The 24,403-nt window shown below is 50.3% G+C and overlaps 1 pseudogene; it reads right to left on the bottom strand.

Moving 5' to 3' along the window:
• LOC139998590 (kinesin-like protein KIF27) overlaps positions 1-24,403 on the bottom strand; it is a 245,777-nt pseudogene that overhangs the window by 198,782 nt on the left and 22,592 nt on the right.

Raw genomic sequence — 24,403 nt, 5'->3', positions numbered from 1 at the left:
TCCACATGCAACTGGACCCTCTGGGTTCGCTCTTTCCGAGCAAAGCTATATATATCCCTAGCCGGCGTGGGTCAAGACTGAAAAACCGGCCCCAGAAAACGCGTTGCGAGCCTCTTTCGCCCATCCAAAAGTGCCCCCAAAGGAAGGCTTTGGGTACAAGTGAACTCCCCAGGGGAGCCTTTACGCAGCCCCACATGCAACTGGACCCTCCGGGTTAACTCTTTCACAGCAAGCCTATCCCTAGCCAGCATAGAAGACTACTGAAAAATCGGGCCCCAGGAAACGCATTCCGAGCCCCTTTCACCCATCCAAAAGTGTCCGCAAAGAAAGGCTTTGGGTACAAGTGAACTCCCCAGGGGAGCCTTTACGCAGCCCCACATGCAACTGGACCCTCCGGGTTCGCTCTTTCCGAGCAAACCTAAATATATCCCTAGCCGGATGGGAGAAAACTGAAAAACCGGGCCCCAGAAAACGCGTTGCGAGCCACTTTCGCCCATCCAAAAGTGCCCCCAAAGGAAGGCTTTGGGTACAAGTGAACTCCCCAGGGGAGCCTTTACGCAACACCACATGAACCTGGACACTCCGGGGTCACTCATTCCGAGCAACCCGAAACATATCCCTGGCCGGCATCAGAGACAACTGAAAAGTCGGAACCCAGAAAACGCGTTGCGAGCCCCTTTTGCCCATCCAAAAGTGCCGCAAAGGAAGGCTTTGGGTACAAGTGAACTCCCCAGGGGAGCCTTCACGCAGCCCCACATTCAACTGGACCGTCCGGGTTCGTTATTTCCGAGCAAGCTTTAATATATCCCTAGTCAGCATAAAAGACGTCTGAAAAATTGGGCCGCAGGAAACCCATTGCGAGCCCCTTTCGCCCATCCAAAAGTGCCCCCAAAGGAAGGCTTTGGGTACAAGTGAACTCCCCAGGGGAGGCTTTACGCAGCCCCACATGCAACAGGACCCTCCGGGTTCACTCTTTCACAGCAAGCCTAAATATAGCCCTAGCTGGCATCGAAGATGACTTAAAATTGGGCCGCAGGAAACGCGTTGCGAGCCCCTTTCGCCCATCCAAAAGTTCCCGCAAAGGAAGGCTTTGGGTACAAGTGAACTCCCCAGGGGAGCCTTTATGCAACCCCACATGCAACTGGACCCTCCGGGTTCACTCTTTCACAAGAAGCCTAAATATATCCCATACCGGCATGGGAGAAGACTGAAAATCCGGGCCCCAGGAAACGCATTCCGAGCCCCTTTTACCCATCCAAAAGTGCCCGCAAAGGAAGGCTTTGGGTACAAGTGAACTCCCCAGGGGAGCCTTTATGCAGCCCCACATGCAACTGGACACTCTGGGTTCGCTCTTTCATAGCAAGCCTAAATATATCCCTTACCTGCACGTAAGACTGAATATCCGGGCCTGAGGAAACGCATTCCGAGCCCCTTTCACCCATCCAAAAGTGCCCCCAAAGGAAGGCTTTGGGTACAAGTGAACTCCCCAGGGGAGCCTTTACGCAGCTCCACATGCAACTGGACCCTCCGGGTTCGCTCTTTCCGAGCAAACCTATATACAGCCCTACCCTTAATGGGAGAAAACTGAAAAATCAGGCCCCAGAAAACGCCTTGCAAGGACTTTACACCCATCCAAAAGTGCCCGCATAGGAAGGCTTTGGGTACAAGTGAACTCCCCAGGGGAGCCTTCACGCAGCCCCACATGCAACTGGACCCTCCGGGGTCACTCATTCCGAGCAACCCGAAATATATCCCTGGCCTGCATCAGAGACAACTGAAAAGTCGGAACCCAAAAAAAGCGCTGCGAGCCCATTTCGCCCATCTAAAAGTGCCCGCATAGGAAGGCTTTGGGTACAAGTGAACTCCCAGGGGAGCCTTTACACAGCCCCACATGCAACTGGACCCTCCGGGTTCTCTCTTTCCGAGCAAACCTATATATATCCCTAGCCGGCGTGGGTCAAGACTGAAAAACCGGCCCCAGAAAACGCGTTGCGAGCCTCTTTCGCCCATCCAAAAGTGCCCCCAAAGGAAGGCTTTGGGTACAAGTGAACTCCCCAGGGGAGCCTTCACGCAGCCCCACATGCAACGGGACCGTCCGGGTTCGCTCTTTCCGAGCAACCCTAAATACAGCCCTACCCGGCATCGAACACCTCTGAAAAATCGGGCCCCAGAAAACGCGTTCCGAGGCCCTTTCGCCCATCCAAAATTGCCCCCAAAGGAAGGCTTTGGGTACAAGTGAACTCCCCAGGGGAGCCTTTACGCAGCCCCACATGTAACTGGACCCTCCGGGTTCACTCACTCCGAGCAATCTGAAACATAACCCTGGCTGACAACAGAGACGACTGAATAATCAGGCCCCAGAAAACGCGTTGCGAGCCCCTTTCGCCCATCCAAAAGTTCCCGCAAACGAAGGCTTTGGGTACAAGTGAACTCCCCAGGGGAGCCTTTACGCAGCCCCACATGCAAGTGGACACTCCGGGTTCACTCTTTCACAGGAAGCCTAATGATAGTCCTAGCCGGCGTGGGAGAAGACTGAAAAACCGGGCCCCAGAAAACTTGTTGCGAGCCCCTTTCGCCCGTCCAAAAGTGCCCCCAAAGGAAGGCTTTGGGTACAAGTGAACTCCCCAGGGGAGCCTTTACGCAGCTCCACATGCAACTGGACCCTCCGGGTTCGCTCTTTCCGAGCAAACCTATATACAGCCCTACCCTTAATGGGAGAAAACTGAAAAATCAGGCCCCAGAAAACGCCTTGCAAGGACTTTACACACATCCAAAATTGCCCCCAAAGGAAGGCTTTGGGTACAAGTGAACTCCCCAGGGGAGCCTTCACGCAGCCCCACATGCAACTGGACACTCTGGGTTCGCTCTTTCCGAGCAACCCTACATATATCCCTAGCCGGCATCGAAGACGTCTGAAAAATCGGGCCTGAGGAAACGCGTTGCGAGCCCCTTTCGCCCATCCAAAAGTGCCCGCAAAGGAAGGCTTTGGGTACAAGTGAACTCCCAGGGGAGCCTTTACACAGCCCCACATGCAACTGGACCCTCTGGGTTCGCTCTTTCCGAGCAAACCTATATATATCCCTAGCCGGCGTGGGTCAAGACTGAAAAACCGGCCCCAGAAAACGCGTTGCGAGCCTCTTTCGCCCATCCAAAAGTGCCCCCAAAGGAAGGCTTTGGGTACAAGTGAACTCCCCAGGGGAGCCTTCACGCAGCCCCACATGCAACGGGACCGTCCGGGTTCGCTCTTTCCGAGCAACCCTAAATATTGCCCTACCCGGCATCGAACACCTCTGAAAAATCGGGCCTGAGGAAACGCGTTCCGAGGCCCTTTCGCCCATCCAAAAGTGCCCCCAAAGGAAGGCTTTGGGTACAAGTGAACTCCCCAGGGGAGCCTTTACGCAGCCCCACATGCAACTGGACCCTCCGGGTTAACTCTTTCACAGCAAGCCTATCCCTAGCCAGCATAGAAGACTACTGAAAAATCGGGCCCCAAAAAAAGCATTCCGAGCCCCTTTCACCCATCCAAAAGTGTCCACAAAGAAAGGCTTTGGGTACAAGTGAACTCCCCAGGGGAGCCTTTACGCAGCCCCACATGCAACTGGACCCTCCGGGTTCGCTCTTTCCGAGCAAACCTAAATATATCCCTAGCCAGATGGGAGAAAACTGAAAAACCGGGCCCCAGAAAACGCGTTGCGAGCCACTTTCGCCCATCCAAAAGTGCCCCCAAAGTAAGGCTTTGGGTAAAAGTGAACTCCCGAGGGGAACCTTTACGTAGCCCCACATGAACCTGGACAGTCCGGGGTCACTCATTCCGAGCAACCCGAAACATATACCTGTCCGGCATCAGAGACAACTGAAAAGTCGGAACCCAGATAACGTGTTGCGAGCCCCTTTCGCCCATCCAAAAGTTCCCACAAAGGAAGGCTTTGGGTACAAGTGAACTCCCCAGGGGAGCCTTTACGCAGCCCCACATGCAACTGGACACTCCGGGTTCACTCTTTCACAGGAAGCCTAATGATAGTCCTAGCCGGCGTGGGAGAAGACTGAAAAACCGGGCCCCAGAAAACTTGTTGCGAGCCCTTTTCGCCCATCCAAAAGTGCCCCCAAAGGAAGGCTTTGGGTACAAGTGAACTCCCCAGGGGAGCCTTTACGCAGCCCCACATGCAATTGGACCGTCCAGGTTCGTTGATTCCGAGCAAGCCTATATATATCCCTAGCCGGCATAGAAGACGTCTGAAAAATCGGACCCCAGAAAATGCTTTACAAGGCCCTTACACCCATCCAAAAGTGCCCCCAAAGGAAGGCTTTGGGTACAAGTGAACTCTCCAGGGGAGCCTTCACGCAGCCCCACATGCAACGGGACCCTCCGGCTTCACTCTTTCATAGCAATCCTAAATATATCCCTTACCTGCACGTAGGACTGAATATCCGCGCCTGAGGAAACGCATTCCGAGCCCCTTTCACCCATCCAAAAATGCCCCCAGAGGAAGGCTTTAGGTACAAGAAAGCTCCCCAGGGGAGCCTTTACACAGCCCCACATGCAACTGGACCTTCTGAGTTCACTCATTCCAAGCAACCCTAAATATAACCCTAACCGGCATAGAACACGACTGGAAAATTGGGACCCAGAAAATGCGTTCCGAGCCCCTTTTGCCTATCCAAAAATGCCCGCAAAGGAAGGCTTGGGGTACAAGTGAACTCCCCAGGGGATCCTTTACACAGCCCCACATGCAACTGGACCCTCCGGCTTCGCTCTTTCCGAGCAACCCTAAATATAGCCCTAGCCGGCGTGGGAGAAGACTTAAAAACCGGGCCCCATAAAACGCGTTCCGAGCCCCTTTTGCCCATCCAAAAGTGCCCGCAAAGGAAGGCTTTGGGTACAAGTTAACTCCCCAGGGAAGCCTTTACGCAGCCCCACATGCAAGTGGACCCTCCTGGTTCGCTCTTTCCGAGCTACCTTAAATATAGCCCTAGCTCGTGTGGGAGAAAACTGAAAAACTGGGCCCCAGAAAACGCGTTGTGAGCCCCTTTCGCCCATCCAAAATTGCCCCCAAAGGAAGGCTTTGGGTACAAGTGAACTCCCCAGGGGAGCCTTTACGCAGCACCACATGAACCTGGACACTCCGGGGTCACTCATTCCGAGCAACCCGAAACATATCCCTGGCCGGCATCAGAGACAACTGAAAAGTCGGAACCCAGAAAACGCGTTGCGAGCCCCTTTTGCCCATCCAAAAGTGCCGCAAAGGAAGGCTTTGGGTACAAGTGAACTCCCCAGGGGAGCCTTTATGCAGCCCCACATGCAACTGGACCCTCCGGGTTCACTCTTTCACAAGAAGCCTAAATATATCCCATACCGGCATGGGAGAAGACTGAAAATCCGGGCCCCAGGAAACGCATTCCGAGCCCCTTTTACCCATCCAAAAGTGCCCGCAAAGGAAGGCTTTGGGTACAAGTGAACTTCTCAGGGGAGCCTTCACGCATCCCCACATGCAACGGGACCCTCCAGGTTCACTCTTTCATAGCAAGCCTAAATATATCCCTTACCTGCACGTAAGACTGAATATCCGGGCCTGAGGAAACGCATTCCGAGCCCCTTTCACCCATCCAAAAGTGCCCCCAAAGGAAGGCTTTGGGTACAAGTGAACTCCCCAGGGGAGCCTTTACGCAGCCCCACATGCAACTGGACACTCTGGGTTCGCTCTTTCCGAGGAACCCTACATATATCCCTAGCCAGCATCGAAGACGTCTGTCCTGGTTTCAGTTAGAACAGAATTAATTTTCTTCCTAGTAGCTGGTGGAATGCTGTGTTTTGGCTTAGGATGAGAAGAGTGCTGATAACACCCCGATGCTTTAATTGTTGCAGAGCAGTGCTTATACTAAGCCAAGGACATCTCAGCCTTTTGCTCTGTCCTGCCAACGGGCAGGCTGGGGGTGCAGTAAGAGCTGGGAGGGGACAGACCCCGGACAGGTGACCCAAACTAGCCAAAGGGGTATTCCATACCATCTGACGTCATGCTAAACAATATATAGGGGTGGCTAGCCGGGGGGAGGGGGCCGGACTACTCGGGGTTAGGCTGGGCATCGGTCAGCGAGTGGGGAGCAATTGCATTGTGCATCACTTGTTTCTACTTATTATTATTATTTCCCTATTATCACCATATTATTAATATTGTTATTATTGTTATTATTATTTTGTTATTATTATTTTCCTGTCTTATTAAACTGTCTTTATCTCAACTCACGGGCTTCACTTTCCATTTCTCTCCCCCGTCCCAGAGAGGGAGGGGGGAGGGTGAGCGAACGGCTGCGTGGTGTTTAGCTGCCGGCCGGGTTAAACCACGACAGTCATTTTGGCGCCCAACGTGGGGCCCGAAAGGTTGAGATAACGGCAGATCTGACCAGAGTGTGTTAAACTAAAACTGGTGTAAGGATTAGACCTGCTTAATAGTCACCTGTCATGATGCTGATTGCTTTAATCTCAACTCTGCTGCGCCTGTTTTCCAAATTGAGTATTATAGTACATTATTTTCCGTATTTGCTCTCTGTCATGTTGTTTATCCTCTCCGGGCCCTGGTTTCAGATCATTATGGTACTGTGTGTTGTAGCAATGGCTTATGAGACGATGAAATATGTGGTCATGACTCTAACTTGTTACTTGTATTCAGTAACATCGTCGACTCTGTACTTTGGAAACTGTATCTTGGAAACTATTAGCAATTATACCTATTGTTTTTTTCCATTAGGGAGTCAATCTGTGGAGGGGAAAGGGGAGGATATTTTTCCTTACTTGCTTACTCTCCCTTTCTCCTTCACCACCCCTGTATCCTCCTGGATCACTCTGCCTTCCTCCTTCACCACCCTCTTATCCCCTGAGCTTGTCACAATAGCTCTCCAAGATATTGAATATTTTTGGAATACTCAGAATACCATAGTCTTGTTGTTCTGCCTCATGAATGCACTTCAGGTTCTGCTTAAAGTTAAACAACTACTTGGGAAGCTCATCTGGAGATCTGCCCGAAGGCAGTATAGTTGTGGGTGGCAGGGAGTATGGGTGGATATGGGCAGGCATCTAGAGCAGTTGGCACCTCCAGTGTGTTGGAAATTCACCCCTGAACAATGGCAAAATCCTCAAAAACTGGCAGAATGCTTGAAAAAAAGGTGTCATGATTCTGGCAGTTCCAAAGTAACACAAATCATTGTAACGTGCTGGGGCCTGGCTCATGCCTATCGAGCTGCCATTGATACTGCTATCAACTTAGTGACAGACCCTGCGGCCACTCCAAGCCCTGTGACAGATCCAATGGCCACTGTGACCCCTACGGTGGATTCTGCAGCCGCTCCAGCCCCAGCTCCTGCAGCCACTCCAGATCCGGTTCCTGCAGCCGCTCCAGATTCGGTTCCTGCAGCCACTCCAGATCTGGTTCCTGCAGTCGCTCCAGCTCCAGCTCCTGCAGCCGCTCCAGTCCCAGCTCCTGCAGCCGCTCCAGTCCCAGCTCCTGCAGCCGCTCCAGTCCCAGATCCTGCAGCCGCTCCAGTCCCAGTTCCTGCAGCCGCTCCAGTCCCAGCTCCTGCAGCCGCTCCAGTTCCAGATCCTGCAGCCGCTCCAGTTCCAGCGCCGGCCGCTACTCCAGTCCCAGTTCCTGCAACTGCTCCAGTCCCAGCTCCTGAAGCCGCTCCTGCTCCAGCTCCTACTGCTGCTCCAGTCCCAGCAACTGCAACTGCTCCAGCTCCAGCTCCAGCTCCAGCTCCTGTAGCCGCTACAGCTCCAGTTCCTGCAACTGCTCCAACTCCTGCAGCCGCTCCAGCTCCTGTGGCCGTGTCAGAGAAACGAGCTGTAACAGTGCAAGTTGACCCTGCAGAGGGTATTCCAATCCCTGTAACGGGGTCAGAGAAACGAGCTGTAGCAGTGCAAGTTGACCCTGCAGAGGTAATTCCAACCTCTGTGGCAGACCCTGTAACAAAGTTAGAGAAACGAGCAGTAGCAGTGCAAGCTGCCCCTGCAGAGGGTATTCCAACCCCTGTAGCAGACCCTGTAACAAAGTCAGAGAAACGAGCAGTAGCAGTGCAAGCTGCCCCTGTAGAGAAGGTGAAAAAATGGTATAGAGAGTCAGGTCGTTTAGAACGCAGAGAGTCTTCTGCCAATCCAGGTAAGGCTTCTGCCAAAACTAGGTATAGAGATGACGAAGATGACGACGACGCTGGGCCATCAAGGATTCAGGAGGAGGAAGATGAGGATGCCGAAAAAGCAACAGTAACTACCCGAAGCCTAAACGAGCGCGAGCTACGAGATGTGCGAAAAGATTTTGGTCGCTGTATAGGTGAGCAGCTTGTCACCTGGCTGCTCCGGTGCTGGGACTCTGGAGCCAATTGTGTGGAATTAGACGGCAGGGAAGCCAAGCGGCTGGGATCCCTTGCTCGAGACGCCGGCATTGACAAAGCAATTGCAGATGGAGCACAATCCACCAGCCTCTGGAGGCGTCTCCTCTCAGCTGTGAGGGAAAGGTATCCCTTCAAGGAAGAACTTTTATGTCTACCAGGCAAGTGGACCACTATGGAGAAGGGAATCCAGTACCTGAGGGAATTAGCCGTACGGGAAGTGATTTATGAGGATCCAGACCTCAGACAAACATCCAAAGATCCAGATGAAGTCAAGTGTACACGACCCATGTGGCGGAAGTTTGTACGGAGTGCACCATCATCATATGCCAGCTCATTGGCAATAATGGCCTGGAAAGAGGATGAGGAACCCACAGTGGATGAAGCGGCTAAACAACTCCGGCAGTACGAAGAAAGTCTCTCCTCTTCCTTACAGGCCTGTGTCTCAGCTGTGGAGAAACTTTCTGAAAAGGTTCACCAACTTGAAGAGAATCTATTGTCCTCCCCACCTGAACCAACCAGTGTCCAACGACCAAAAGAGAACACCTGGGAGAAACTTTCTGAAAAGGTTCACCAACTTGAAGAGAGATTATTCTCCTCCGCACCTGTACAAAGCAGTGTCTCAGCTGTCAGGGGTAGGCGTTCACCCACACAAGGAAGACGATATGGTGGGTACTCACCCCGTGCCACCCTGTGGTTTTACTTACGAGACCATGGAGAGGACATGAGAAAATGGGATGGAAAATCTACCGCGACCCTAGAGGCACGGGTACGTGAGTTGCAAAAGAAAACAATCAGGAAAAAGGGATTCTCCGAAAAGTTTGCTGCTCCAACTTCCAGCAGACAGTCCTTCAAACACAGAAACGAAGAAGATTCTGACCAGGATTAGGGGGGCCCTGCCTCCAGCCAGGGGGAGGAAAGGGACAATCGAGTTTATTGGACTGTGTGGATTCAATGGCCTGGCACATCACACGCACAGAAGTATAAGGCTTTAGTAGACACCGGTGCACAATGTACTATAATGCCATCGAGCTATAAAGGACCAGAGCCCATCTATATTTGTGGAGTGACAGGAGGATCTCAGCAATTGACTGTATTGGAGGCTGAAGTGAGTCTGACTGGGAATGAGTGGGAAAAGCACCGCATTGTGACTGGCCCGGATGCTCCATGTATCCTTGGCATAGACTATCTTAGAAGAGGATATTGCAAGGACCCAAAAGGGTTCCGGTGGGCTTTTGGTATAGCTGCCTTAGAGACAGAGGGCATTAAACAATTATCTACCTTGCCTGGTCTCTCAGAGGACCCCTCTGTTGTGGGGTTGCTGAGGGTCGAAGAACAGCAAGTGCCAATCGCTACCACAACTGTGCACCGGCGGCAATATCGCACTAACGGAGACTCCCTGATCCCCATCCATAAGCTAATTCGTCAATTGGAGAGCCAAGGAGTGATCAGCAAGACCCATTCACCTTTCAATAGTCCCATATGGCCAGTGAGAAAGTCTAATGGCGAGTGGAGACTAACAGTGGACTATCGCGGCTTGAACGAAGTCACGCCACCACTGAGTGCTGCAGTGCCGGACATGCTGGAACTTCAGTATGAACTTGAATCGAAGGCAGCCAAGTGGTACGCCACAATTGATATCGCTAATGCATTTTTCTCCATCCCTCTAGCAGCAGAGTGCAGGCCACAATTTGCCTTCACTTGGAGGGGAGTCCAATATACTTGGAATAGGCTGCCCCAGGGGTGGAAACACAGCCCTACCATTTGCCATGGGCTGATCCAGTCTGCGCTAGAGCAGGGGGAAGCTCCTGAACACCTGCAGTACATCGATGACATTATTGTGTGGGGTGACACAGCAGAGGAAGTTTTCGAGAAAGGGAAGAAAATAGTCCAAATCCTTCTGAAAGCCGGTTTTGCCATAAAACAAAATAAAGTCAAAGGACCTGCATGAGAGATCCAGTTTTTAGGAATAAAATGGCAAGATGGACATCGTCAAATCCCAATGGATGTGATCAACAAAATAACAGCTATGTCTCCACCAACTAACAAAAAAGAAACACAGACTTTCCTAGGTGTTGTGGGGTTTTGGAGAATGCACATCCCAAATTACAGTCTGACTGTAAACCCGCTCTACCAAGTAACCCGTAAGAAGAATGAGTTTGAATGGGGCCCTGAACAACGACAAGCCTTTGAACAAATCAAGCAGGAAATAGTCCATGCAGTAGCTCTTGGGCCAGTTCGAACAGGACCAGATGTAAAGAATGTGCTCTACACTGCAGCCGGGGAGAACGGCCCCACCTGGAGCCTCTGGCAGAAAGAACCTGGGGAAACTCGAGGTCGGCCCCTGGGGTTTTGGAGTCGGGGATACAGAGGATCCGAGGCCCGCTATACTCCAACTGAAAAGGAGATATTGGCAGCATATGAAGGAGTTCGATCTGCTTCGGAGGTGGTCGGTACTGAAGCGCAGCTCCTCCTAGCACCCCGATTGCCGGTACTAGGCTGGATGTTCAAGGGAAGGGTCCCCTCTACGCATCATGCAACTGATGCTACATGGAGCAAGTGGGTTGCACTGATTACTCAGCGGGCTCGAATAGGAAACCCCAGTCGCCCAGGAATATTGGAAGTGATCATGGACTGGCCAGAAGGCAAATACTTTGGGATATCATCAGAGGAGGAGGTGGGTCGTGCTGAAGAAGCCCCACTGTACAACCAGTTGCCAGAGAATGAAAAGAAATATGCCCTGTTCACTGATGGGTCCTGTCGTATTGTGGGGAAGCATCGGAGATGGAAGGCTGCTGTATGGAGTCCTACGCGACGAGTTGCAGAAGCTGCTGAGGGAGAAGGTGAATCGAGTCAGTTTGCAGAAGTGAAAGCCATTCAGCTGGCTTTAGACATTGCTGAACGAGAAAAATGGCCAGTTCTCTATCTCTACACCGATTCATGGATGGTAGCAAATGCCCTGTGGGGATGGCTACAGCAATGGAAGCAAAACACCAGGCAGCGCAGGGGCAAACCCATCTGGGCTGCTGCATTGTGGCAAGATATTGCTGCTCGGGTAGAGAACCTGGCTGTGAAAGTACGCCACGTAGATGCTCATGTGCCCAAGAATCGGGCTACTGAAGAACATCAAAACAACCAACAGGTGGATCAGGCTGCTAAGATTGAAGTAGCTCAGGTGGACCTGGATTGGCAGCATAAAGGTGAATTATTTATAGCCCGATGGGCCCATGACACCTCAGGCCATCAAGGTAGAGATGCAACATACAGATGGGCTCGTGATCGAGGGGTGGACCTGACCATGGACGCTATAGCACAGGTTATTCATGACTGTGAAACATGTGCTGCAATCAAGCAAGCCAAACGGTCAAAGCCTCTTTGGTATGGAGGACGATGGCTGAAATATAAATATGGAGAGGCCTGGCAGATTGATTACATCACACTCCCTCAAACTCGCAATGGCAAGCGCCACGTACTTACAATGGTGGAAGCAACCACCGGATGGCTGGAAACATATCCTGTGCCTCATGCCACCGCCCGGAACACCATCCTGGGCCTTGAAAAGCAAGTCCTATGGCGACATTGCACCCCAGAAAGAATAGAATCAGACAATGGGACTCACTTCCGAAACAACCTTATAGACACTTGGGCCAAAGAACATGGTATTGAATGGGTGTATCACATCCCCTATCATGCACCAGCCTCCGGGAAAGTTGAACGATACAATGGCCTGTTAAAGACTACATTGAAAGCAATGGGCGCTGGGACGTTCAAAAACTGGGATACGCATTTGGCAAAGGCCACCTGGTTAGTCAATACTAGGGGATCTACCAACCAAGCAGGACCTGCCCAATCAAACCTGTTACGTACTGTAGATGGGGATAAAGTTCCTGTAGTGCATGTAAAAAATATGCTGGGTAAAACAGTCTGGTCTACTCCTGCCTCAGGAAAAGGCAAACCTATTCGTGGGATTGTTTTCGCTCAGGGACCTGGATACACTTGGTGGGTGATGCAAAAGAACGGAGAGGTCCGGTGTGTACCTCAAGGAGATTTAATACTGGGTGAGAATAGCCCATGAACTGAATTGTACCATGTTAATTAGTATATTATATTGTATGTTATCACTACCATGACTGCTATAGGTGACTAATTAGAATGTATGGAAAAGAGTGTAACCTGAGCATGACATAAATGGTATGGAATAAGGGGTGGATAGATGTCCTGGTTTCAGTTAGAACAGAATTAATTTTCTTCCTAGTAGCTGGTGGAATGCTGTGTTTTGGCTTAGGATGAGAAGAGTGCTGATAACACCCCGATGCTTTAATTGTTGCAGAGCAGTGCTTATACTAAGCCAAGGACATCTCAGCCTTTTGCTCTGTCCTGCCAACGGGCAGGCTGGGGGTGCAGTAAGAGCTGGGAGGGGACAGACCCGGGACAGGTGACCCAAACTAGCCAAAGGGGTATTCCATACCATCTGACGTCATGCTAAACAATATATAGGGGTGGCTAGCCGGGGGGAGGGGGCCGGACTACTCGGGGTTAGGCTGGGCATCGGTCAGCGAGTGGTGAGCAATTGCATTGTGCATCACTTGTTTCTACATATTATTATTATTTCCCTATTATCACCATATTATTATTATTGTTATTATTGTTATTATTATTTTGTTATTATTATTTTTTTGTCTTATTAAAATGTCTTTATCTCAACTCACGGGCTTCACTTTCCATTTCTCTCCCCCGTCCCAGAGAGGGAGGGGGGAGGGTGAGCGAACGGCTGCGTGGTGTTTAGCTGCCGGCCGGGTTAAACCACGACAACGTCTGAAAAATCGGGCCCCGGAAAACGCGTTCCTAGCCCCTTTCGCCCATCCAAAAGTGCCCGGAAAGGAAGGCTTTGGGTACAAGTGAACTCCCCAGGGGAGCCTTTACGCAGCCCCACATGCAACTGGACCCTCCGGCTTCGCTCTTTCCGAGCAAACCTAAATATAGCCCTAGCTGGCGTGGGAGAAGACTGAAAAACTGGGCCCCAGAAAACCCGTTGCGAGCCACTTTGGCCCATCCAAAAGTGCCCCCAAAGGAAGGCTTTGGGTACAAGTGAACTCCCCAGGGGAGCCTTTACACAGCCCCACATGCAACTGGACCCTCCGGGTTCACTCTTTCACAGCAACCCTAAATATATACCTAGCCGGCATTGGAGAAGACTGAAAAATCGCGCCCCAGAAAAAGCGTTGCGAGCCCCTTTACCCATCCAAAAGTGAAACCCATGAAACTGGACAGTCCGGGGTCACTCATTCCGAGCAACCCGAAACATATACCTGTCCGGCAACAGAGACAACTGAAAAGTCGGAACCCAGATAACGCGTTGCGAGCCCCTTTCGCCCATCCAAAAGTGCCCGCAAAGGAAGGCTTTGGGTACAAGTGAACTCCCCAGGGGAGCCTTCACGCAGCCCCACATGCAACTGGACCCTCCGGGTTCACTCACTCTTAGCAATCCGAAACATAACCCTGGCCGACATCAGAGACGACTGAATAATCAGGACCCAGAAAACGCATTGCGAGCCCCTTTCGCCCATCCAAAAGTGCCCCCAAAGGAAGGCTTTGGGTACAAGTGAACTCCCCAGGGGAGCCTTTACTCAGCCCCACATGCAACTGGACCGTTCGGGTTCACTCTTTCACAACAAGCCTAAATATAACCCTTACCGGCATGGGAGAAGACTGAAACTCAGGGCCCCAGGAAACGCATTCCGAGCCCCTTTCGCCCATCCAAAAGTGCCCCCAAAGGAAGGCTTTGGGTACAAGTGAACTCCCCCGGGGGCCTTTACGCAGCCCCACATGCAACTGGACCTTCCAGGTTCGTTGATTCCGAGCAAGCCTGAATATATCCCTAGCCGGCATAGAAGACGTCTGAAAAGTTGGGCTCCAGAAAACGCGTTACAAGGCCCTTACACCCATCCAAAAGTGCCCCCAAAGGAAGGCTTTGGGTACAAGTGAACTCCCCAGGGGAGCCTTCACGCAGCCCCACATGCAACTGGACCCTCCGGGTTCTCTCTTTCCGAGCAAACCTAAATGTATCCCTAGCCGTCATAGAAGACGTCTGAAAAATTGGACCCCAGGAAATGCGTTGCGAGACCCTTTTGCCCATCCAAAAGTGCCCCCAAAGGAAGGCTTTGGGTACAAGTGAACTCCCCAGGGGAGCCTTTACGCAGCCCCACATGAACCTGGACAGTCCGGGGTCATTCATTCCTAGCAACCCGAAACATATCCCTGGCCTGCATCAGAGACAACTAAAAAGTCGGAACCCAAAAAAAGCGTTGCGAGACCTTTTCGCCCATCCAAAAGTGCCCGCAAAGGAAGGCTTTGGGTACTAGTGAACTCCCCAGGGGAGCCTTTACGCAGCCCCACATGCAACTGGACCCTTCGGGTTCACTCTTTCACAAGAAGCCTAAATATAACCCTTACCGGCATGGGAGAAGACTGAAACTCAGGGCCTCAGGAAACGCATTCCGAGCCCCTTTCTCCCATCCAAAAATGCCCCCAAAGGAAGGCTTTGGGAACAAGTGAACTCCCCAGGGGAGCCTTTACGCAGCCCCACATGCAACTGGACCCTCTGGGTTTGCTCTTTCCGAGCTACCCTAAATATAGCCCTAGCTGGCGTGGGAGAAGTCTGAAAAACTGTGCCCCAAAAAACGCGTTGTGAGCCCCTTTCGCCCATCCAAAAGTGCCCCCAAAGGAATGCTTTGGGTACAAGTGAACTCCCGAGGGGAGCCTTTATGCAGCCCCACATGCAACGGGACCCTCTGGGTTCGCTCTTTCCGAGCAAACCTAAATATAGCCCTAGCCAGCATAGAAGACTACTAAAAAATCGGGCCCACGGAAACGCATTCCGAGCCCCTTTCGCCTATCCAGAAATGCCCCCAAAGGAAGGCTTTGGGTACAAGTGAACTCCCCAGGGGAGCCTTTACTCAGCCCCACATGCAACTGGACCGTTCGGGTTCACTCTTTCACAACAAGCCTAAATATAACCCTTACCGGCATGGGAGAAGACTGAAACTCAGGGCCCCAGGAAACGCATTCCGAGCCCCTTTCGCCCATCCAAAAGTGCCCCCAAAGGAAGGCTTTGGGTACAAGTGAACTCCCCCGGGGGCCTTTACGCAGCCCCACATGCAACTGGACCTTCCAGGTTCTTTGATTCCGAGCAAGCCTGAATATATCCCTAGCCGGCATAGAAGACGTCTGAAAAGTTGGGCTCCAGAAAACGCGTTACAAGGCCCTTACACCCATCCAAAAGTGCCCCCAAAGGAAGGCTTTGGGTACAAGTGAACTCCCCAGGGGAGCCTTCACGCAGCCCCACATGCAACTGGACCCTCCGGGTTCGCTCTTTCCGAGCAACCCTAAATATAGCCCTAGCCGGCGTGGGAGAAGACTTAAAAACCTGGCCCCAGAAAACGCGTTGCGAGCCACATTTGCCCATCCAAAAGTGCCCGCAAAGGAAGGCTTTGGGTACAAGTGAACTCCCCAGGGGAGCCTTTACGCAGCCCCACATGCAAGTGGACCCTCCGGTTTCGCTCTTTCCGAGCAAACCTAAATACATCCCTAGCCGGAATGGGAGAAAACTGAAAAACCGGGCCCCAGAAAACGCGTTGCGAGTCTCTTTCGCCCATCCAAAAGTGCCCGCATAGGAAGGCTTTGGGTACAAGTGAACTCCCCAGGGGAGCCTTTACGCAGCCCCACATGCAACTGGACCCTCCGGGTTCTCTCTTTCCGAGCAAACCTAAATGTATCCCTAGCCGGCATAGAAGACGTCTGAAAAATTGGACCCCAGGAAATGCGTTGCGAGACCCTTTTGCCCATCCAAAAGTGCCCCCAAAGGAAGGCTTTGGGTACAAGTGAACTCCCCAGGGGAGCCTTTACGCAGCCCCACATGAACCTGGACAGTCCGGGGTCATTCATTCCTAGCAACCCGAAACATATCCCTGGCCTGCATCAGAGACAACTGAAAAGTCGGAACCCAAAAAAAGCGTTGCGAGACCTTTTCGCCCATCCAAAAGTGCCCGCAAAGGAAGGCTTTGGGTACTAGTGAACTCCCCAGGGGAGCCTTTACGCAGCCCCACATGCAACTGGACCGTTCGGGTTCACTCTTTCACAAGAAGCCTAAATATAACCCTTACCGGCATGGGAGAAGACTGAAACTCAGGGCCTCAGGAAACGCATTCCGAGCCCCTTTCACCCATCCAAAAATGCCCCCAAAGGAAGGCTTTGGGTACAAGTGAGCTCCCCAGGGGAGCCTTTACGCAGCCCCACATGCAACTGGACCCTCCGGGTTTGCTCTTTCCGAGCTACCCTAAATATAGCCCTAGCTGGCGTGGGAGAAGTCTGAAAAACTGTGCCCCAAAAAACGCGTTGTGAGCCCCTTTCGCCCATCCAAAAGTGCCCCCAAAGGAAGGCTTTGGGTACAAGTGAACTCCCGAGGGGAGCCTTTATGCAGCCCCACATGCAACGGGACCCTCTGGGTTCGCTCTTTCCGAGCAAACCTATATATATCCCTAGCCGGCGTGGGTCAAGACTGAAAAACCGGCCCCAGAAAACGCATTGCGAGCCTCTTTCGCCCATCCAAAAGTGCCCCCAAAGGAAGGCTTTGGGTACAAGTGAACTCCCCAGGGGAGCCTTGACGCAGCCCCACATGCAACGGGACCCTCCGGGTTCACTCTTTCCGAGCAACCCTAAATATATCCCTACCCGGCATCGAACACCTCTGAAAAATCGGGCCTGAGGAAACGCGTTCCGAGGCCCTTTCGCCCATCCAAAAGTGCCCCCAAAGGAAGGCTTTGGGTACAAGTGAACTCCCCAGGGGAGCCTTTACGCAGCCCCACATGCAACTGGACCCTCCGGGTTTGCTCTTTCCGAGCAAACTTAAATATGTCCCTATCCGGATGGGAGAAAACTGAAAAACCGGGCCCCAGAAAACCCATTGCGAGCCCCTTTCGCCCATCCAAAAGTGCCCCCAAAGGAAGGCTTTGGGTACAAGTGAACTCCCGAGGGGAACCTTTACGTAGCCCCACATGAACCTGGACAGTCCGGGGTCACTCATTCCGAGCAACCCGAAACATATACCTGGCCGGCATCAGAGACAACTGAAAAGTCATAACCCAGAAAACGCGTTGCGAGCCCCTTTCACCCATCCAAAAGTGCCCGCAAAGGAAGGCTTTGGGTACAAGTGAACTCCCCAGGGGAGCCTTTACGCAGCCCCACATGCAACTGGACCCTCCGGGTTCACTCACTCCAGGCAACCCGAAACATAACCCTGGCCGACATCAGAGACGACTGAAAAATCGGGTCCCAGAAAAAGTGTTGCGAGCCCCTTTCGCCCATCCAAAAGTGCCCGCAAAGGAAGGCTTTGGGTACAAGTGAACTCCCCAGGGGAGCCTTTACGCAGCACCACATGCAACTGGACCCTCCGGGTTCACTCACTCTTAGCAATCCGAAACATAACCCTGGCCGACATCAGAGACGACTGAATAATCAGGCCCCAGAAAACGCGTTGCGAGCCCCTTTCGCCCATCCAAAAGTGCCCCCAAAGGAAGGCTTTGGGTATAAGTGAACTCCCCAGGGGAGCCTTTACGCAGCCCCACATGCAACTGGACCCTCCGCGTTCAGTCTTTCACAGGAAGCCTAAAGATAGTCCTAGCCGGCGTGGGAGAAGACTGAACAACCGGGCCCCAGAAAACGTGTTGCGAGCCCCTTTCGCCCATCCAAAAGTGCCCGGAAAGGAAGGCTTTGGGTACAAGTGAACTCCCCAGGGGAGCCTTTACGCAGCCCCACATGCAACTGGACCCTCCGGGTTCACTCTTTCACAGCAAGCCTAAATATAGCCCTAGCTGTCATCGAAGACGACTTAAAATTGGGCCGCAGATAACGTGTTGCGAGCCCCTTTCGCCCATCCAAAAGTGCCCGCAAAGGAAGGCTTTGGGTACTAGTGAACTCCCCACGGGAGCCTTTACACAGCCCCACATGCAACTGGACCCTCCGGGTTCACTGTTTCCGAGCAACCTTATATATATCCCTAGCTGGCATCGGAGACGACTTAAAATTGGGCCGCAGGAAACGCATTCCGAGCCCCTTTAGCTCATCCAAATGTGTCCACAAAGGAAGGCTTTGGGTACAAGTGAACTCCCCAGGGGAGCCTTTACGCAGCCCCACATGCAACTGGACCCTCCGGGTTCGCTCACTCCGGGCAACCCGAAACATAACCCTGGCCGACATCAGAGACGACTGCAAAATCGGGTCCCAGAAAAAGTGTTGCGAGCCCCTTTCGCCCATCCAAAAGTGCCCCCAAAGGAAGGCTTTGGGTACTAGTGAACTCCCCAGGGGAGCCTTTACGCAGCCCCACATGCAACTGGACCCTCCGGGTTTGCTCTTTCGTAGCAAACCGAAAGTAGCCCTAGCCGGTGTAGGAGAAGACTGAAAAACCGGGCCTGTATTTATGACATCTGCTGTAATAATAATAACAGAAAAGAAATATGTTTAATATGCAACAAATTCAATGTAGATGATCAAGCTGGGGATTGGTCTGCATGTAAATGATACAGAGTCTGTTGTGGTATTTTAAAAAAAGTGTTAAAGATGTCTCTGTTGTTGTGATATCATTGATGCTGTCTGAAGAAAGTTCTTGACCAGGAACTTTCTGAAGTTTTCCACAGGTGTCTGAATTCAAGGATTGCATTGCTTTGCCAGAGAAATGAACTTTAGAAGAAAAGAAAATCCGAGGGAATTTAGAGCAGAAAGGCTTATACCATGTCAAAAAAACTGGGTATCCTGGGATAAATGCTTAGCTCTACAGACAAATGAGGTTTCCATGCAGGGAAATTGTTTGCCTGAATTTTCTGGAAGAGTTTCCCAATGACTAAGCAAATGAATGGGAAAAGCTCTTGAGAACGCCCTTTGTTCTTCCAGGTCCTATTTCAATACATACTCTGATACGTCCAGAGGGAAATCCGTTTCATCCTCATGTGGTTTACTTTGCTGTGAGTCTGATCAACGGAGACACAGGGCAGCCATGCACAGTAGTCCTCTCCGGTAAGAAAGCGTTCTCCTTCCAACAGGGATGTCAGGGTAAGCTCTGTAGTGAGACAGGGAACAAGATGAAGGCTGGTGATTCCTAGGTCTGAGCGAGCACCATTGTAGGTTACCGACCCGAAGATAAGGGAGTACAAGACTCTTTGCAGAGATCACGGAAACAGCAAGAACTGGCTGACTGCGGAAGTCTGTCAAAGACACGAAGGCTGAGAGGTGGAGAAAGAAAGCTCTTATTAAAATTCAGTCTGTTCCTTGGTAAGTTATGAAGGAAATTAAAAATATATAATAAGTAGGTCAGAATCCTTTTTTATTTTATTTTATTTTATTTTATTTTATTTTATTTTATTTTATTTTATTTTATTTTATTTTATTTTATTTTAATTTCTATACACAGCTCTGTTTTTTATGTATTTTTACCCTATAGTCAGCTTTCAATTTATCTTATTTTTGGACTGAAAATGTGTAACTATCACAAATTATAAAAAAGAAGTTGAAAAGTAAACTGCAGTTCCTGGCACCAAGATGAGTTACAAGTGATTAAAAATGTAGAGTAAGAGCTAACCCAACAGACTGGTTTTTGCTACAGCCTTTCTCTGATTAGCCCACCTCTCTGGTAATTTCTCACTCATCTTCAGCCGTGTCTTAACCTTACTTCTTCTGTCCATAAGCAAACCTGATTGTTGAAGTGAATCTTGTCTTTATGTCCTTGGTCTTGCTTTCAAGCCATAGCCACTGGAAAAGAGTGGAGTCTGGGAAGAAGACCCGAAGAGAAACTTTCATAGGAAGAAAATGAACTGGTTTTACTGTCCATCAGTGTCACCATTTTACTGTGCTGGAGAGAGTGAAGCAATGCAACAACAAATCTGTAAAAATATGATCTTGTCCTTGTTCTTTCCTCCTTTGAAAGAAAGTTTGTCTTGCAGTCTCCTGTTGGATGTCCTCTTTCATCCCAGGGTTTTAGTTGTCATGCCAGAATTTGCATTCCCATTTCCATCCAGTAGAACAGCCGGACTTGTCGAAGAATGCAGCCAAAGCTGGTTGCAATACCACCACCTCCAATCCCAGCAGTTTCTGTACTTCCTCGCAGGTGTTTGTCTTCCATGGGGGTGACAGCTGAATTGTGTGCAGAAGGATTGACTGAGGCTGGCACACATACAAAGGCAAGTCTCCTCTTGGCTTCCTGTCTTCCTCTGGCCAGATGTTGCCACTGTGGAGCAGAGGCTGCTGGAAACAAATTCTTGTTCAAGCAGTCATTTGCTCAGTTCGGACAACAGGCTTCCAGCACTAAGTCTTGAGCAATCTTCACTGGGAAAGCTATGTGTTTCTGCAGCAAGGCTCTTTTTTCTTTCAGGGGCTTCTGCTCTGAGACGATTTGGAGTAGAGAGAAGCATTTTCTGAAAGACTCTTCTGGGCAGAGGATCTTCATTGTTAGTCTTGTAGTAGCACATGCTCTGAGATTTCCATCAAATTAGGTTTTGGACATAGATGTAGATAAGATTGTCATTGGGTTTCTAGGTCTGTATTTCTTGATGTCAACTAGGTACGGAACAAATCAAAGAGGCACACTGTATTCTTGTGCCTCTTTCCTCCTAATGAATTAATCCTTCCCTTTTTCTACAAGAATGGGTGAAATAAATGTCATGCTCGTGTAAGGTGATCTACAGCTTATCTTCTGGCACAACTGCAATGTTGTCATCTGAAATCCAAGGTTACTCTGCACTGTAACCTAGTCATCAGCTGTCACCCAACTTGCGAGCATTTCTAACCAGTCCTACCTTACCAGTCAGGCGTTTTTGTTAAATGCTCCAGGGAATTCTATACATATTGTACAAGTGTGACTTTTGCTTCAATATGCACATTACAGACCCTTCACTTCAGAATGAGAACTACCAAGAATTCACAAGCTTCTTCCTCTAAGCCCAGAATGCACGTTGATGTGTTTGCGTTCTGCTCTGCAAAATGGCATGGCAACTTTACAACAGCTACAGACTTCTGCGTAGTAGCTTTTTACTTATTGTCAATCCCAGCTAAGATGCTTGCTTTTCCCATGAGTCTTGTTTTCCCCATTATTTTTCCACTTCAAGAAAGACATTTGGTTATCTCTTTTCCTTTATCCGCACGTGACACTGCTACCTGTGTTTTTCTCAGATCTATTTCATGGCTGATCTTTGTCTCCACTTCCTCTGTTATAAATCCCTACATCTGTTAGATTTGGACTCCTGTTTTTAAACACCTTGGTAACTTTTTGCTTTTTGAGATGCTTCTACTTTCTTAAAGAAGAAAGACCTGGATGTACAAGTCAAGTATCTCCAAAGAAAGGAAGCATGCAGAATTCATGAGAAAAGCCACAAAGCAAATTGCCAGCTGATTCACAGCATACCTGATCATTTTGTTTTCCAAGATATTAAAAACACCACGGCTGTGCTGGCCAAGAGGAAAAGTGGCAATTCCCTTCGGGCTTGGAGTACTTATGACACTCAAGATACTAATGCTTATCTGGTATCTTTTCAATATTGAGTACCTTGTGTTCTTTTGCCCAAGGTGAAGACAGGCAGTTTTGGAACCAACAGACTACACCTGGGTAGCCAGATAGCATACCATATAGGCATCCTTCTTCACTTCTATGAAATTCTGAAGTGGTTCACCTGGGAAATACAACAGCAGCATAGTTGTTAGACAGCCAGTCATGTGAAAGGCTTTGTTCAATTGACTGCTGCTTGTAAGCAATAATTACATCATGACAGAAAGTGACAGAGTGACATAATTTTTTAGTGCATAACTCCGGTCTGTATGTGAATAGCTGGATTAGTATGAATGGGAAAGAACCACATAAGTAAATCTACACAGGAAATAAAGATAGATAGAATCATTTTTGTCTGTTCTTCTAAAGCTGTCTATTAATTATGAAGCCACAGCACTGCTTCAAATGCTGGAATTGACACTGTTCCTGTAAATTGACACTGTTCCTTTCATTTCATTAGACCAACTATACAGAGTTGTATAGAGAAGACTATTCTTGTGAAGAAGAGTTGTATAGCATAGCCTAAGTACCCTAAATCTAAGCAGGTAAAATCATACCTAGTAAAGAACATGTCTTTCTTTCATGAGGTAAGTGTAAGAGCATTACCAAAATTCCGTCCTGACTTGGGGAACAAAAAACCAAAACTGTGCAAAAGAAATCATGAGCCACTGGGATGAGTGCTCTGGCAAGCAGACCCAGATTCTTCAGATTCTTTGCAGCAAATCTACCCAGGCTATCATTTGCACTTCCTATCTACTTCAGTGCAACCAACTTTTGATTTATCCTCGGAGTATTTCTCAAGTTTTTCAGTCCTTCCCCAGACCTCTCCCCTTCACACGGTCCATGAAGCCCACCTTCAGCCAGAGAGGATGCATGGCCACCCTGAAGAAAGAAAATGAATGGGGACAGTCCCTGCCACCTCATCCTAGTACTACGTACTGGGACCAGGTTGCCATAGGCATCTGTCCCTGGAGTGGAGCAGGGTGGAGCATTAATCAGAAAGGAATTTGTCTCTATTGCCGAGAGCAAGCCACATTCCTCATGGATATCACAAGTCTTCTTTTCATTCCCTGTGGAGCTCTTGAAGCCTTCTGCTCAGGGAACCTCACTGCTGGAGACCCCTGTATGTTCTACAGGGACTCCTGGTACCTCAAGTGACCTGAGGCGTGGATTTCACAGCTCAACTGGAAGCTTGAGCGATGCATAAGCCTTAGGTATTGCAACCTGTTCCTTCCTTAGATCTCTCCTTACCTACGTATGGACAAGATTGTCAGGTGTTGTTTTTGAACCTTCCAGTACCCACTAATCACTGAATTGAAAAAGCCAATCTGCAAGCAAGGACTGGATTTCCAACAAAAAACGGAGAGAAGCACTGGAAAAGCTGTTGTGAACAATAGCCCCCTCTTGTGTGTTAAAGGAGCAGCAGGTCTGTGTCTGCATAGGCCTGAGCTTTGGAGCTTTACGCAAACTTGGTAAACTTGTGAGGAAAGCAACCAGTGCAAGTGGCTTCCCCAAGGGGCGACTGGACAGAAGCGAACGCCTGACAGTGGCTGCCCAAGCTGACGGCTTAGCTCTGGTCTGGATATATCATAAGCTTTGTTGTGCAGGGTAGAAGTGAATTTCCGTCATGAAAAACAGCCCGGTGCTGTATGATATCATGTTTATTTCATAAAGAAGCAAGGAGGGAGGAAAACTTGACTGTTTTCTAAGACTCTTGCACATCCTCAGCACATTGAGCACGTAGGTCCTAGCACTGCACTAGTAAGGGAAGACCTCAATCAGGAGCAGATTATTCTTGATTAATTTAAACTGGGGGAGCGGGAATCACGCCAGACAAAGACGTCCTTTTCACGCCAGACAAAGACGTCCTTTTCACCAACATAGTTTATTTTGCCTGTCACGGCTCTACACGAAGACAGTAAAAAGGTAACAAATAAGGCAATATTCCCTCCTTCCCCTTCCCTCTCATCCCCTCCACTTCCTTCCCCGACTCTCTCCTCCCCTATACTCCCGTACATTCCCCCCACACACACTCCCCTACACTCTCCTCACCTACACTCCCCTACACACACCTCCCCTACACACTGCTCCCCTACACTCCTCTACACTCTGCTCCCCTACCCTCTTCTTCACCCAGTTCCCCTACACTCTCCTACACTCTGCTCCCCTACCCTCCCCTACATTCTGCTCCCCTACCCTCTTCTTCACTCAGTTCCCCTACACTCCCCTACACACACCTCCCCTACCTTCCCCTTCACTCAGTTCCCCTACACTCCCCTTCCCTACACTCCATTCCACTCCTCTCCTACACTCCCCTATACTCTCCTCCCCTACGCTCCCCTACACTCTCCTCACCAAACAATCCCCTCCCCTACACTACCCTACACTACCATACACTACCCTACACTCCACTACACTCTGCTCCCCTGCCCTCCCCTG

The sequence above is a fragment of the Anas platyrhynchos genome, chromosome 38 (genome assembly GCF_047663525.1).
Source record: "Anas platyrhynchos isolate ZD024472 breed Pekin duck chromosome 38, IASCAAS_PekinDuck_T2T, whole genome shotgun sequence".
Lineage (NCBI taxonomy): Eukaryota > Metazoa > Chordata > Aves > Anseriformes > Anatidae > Anas > Anas platyrhynchos.
This window is presented reverse-complemented; position numbering and strand designations above follow the sequence as displayed.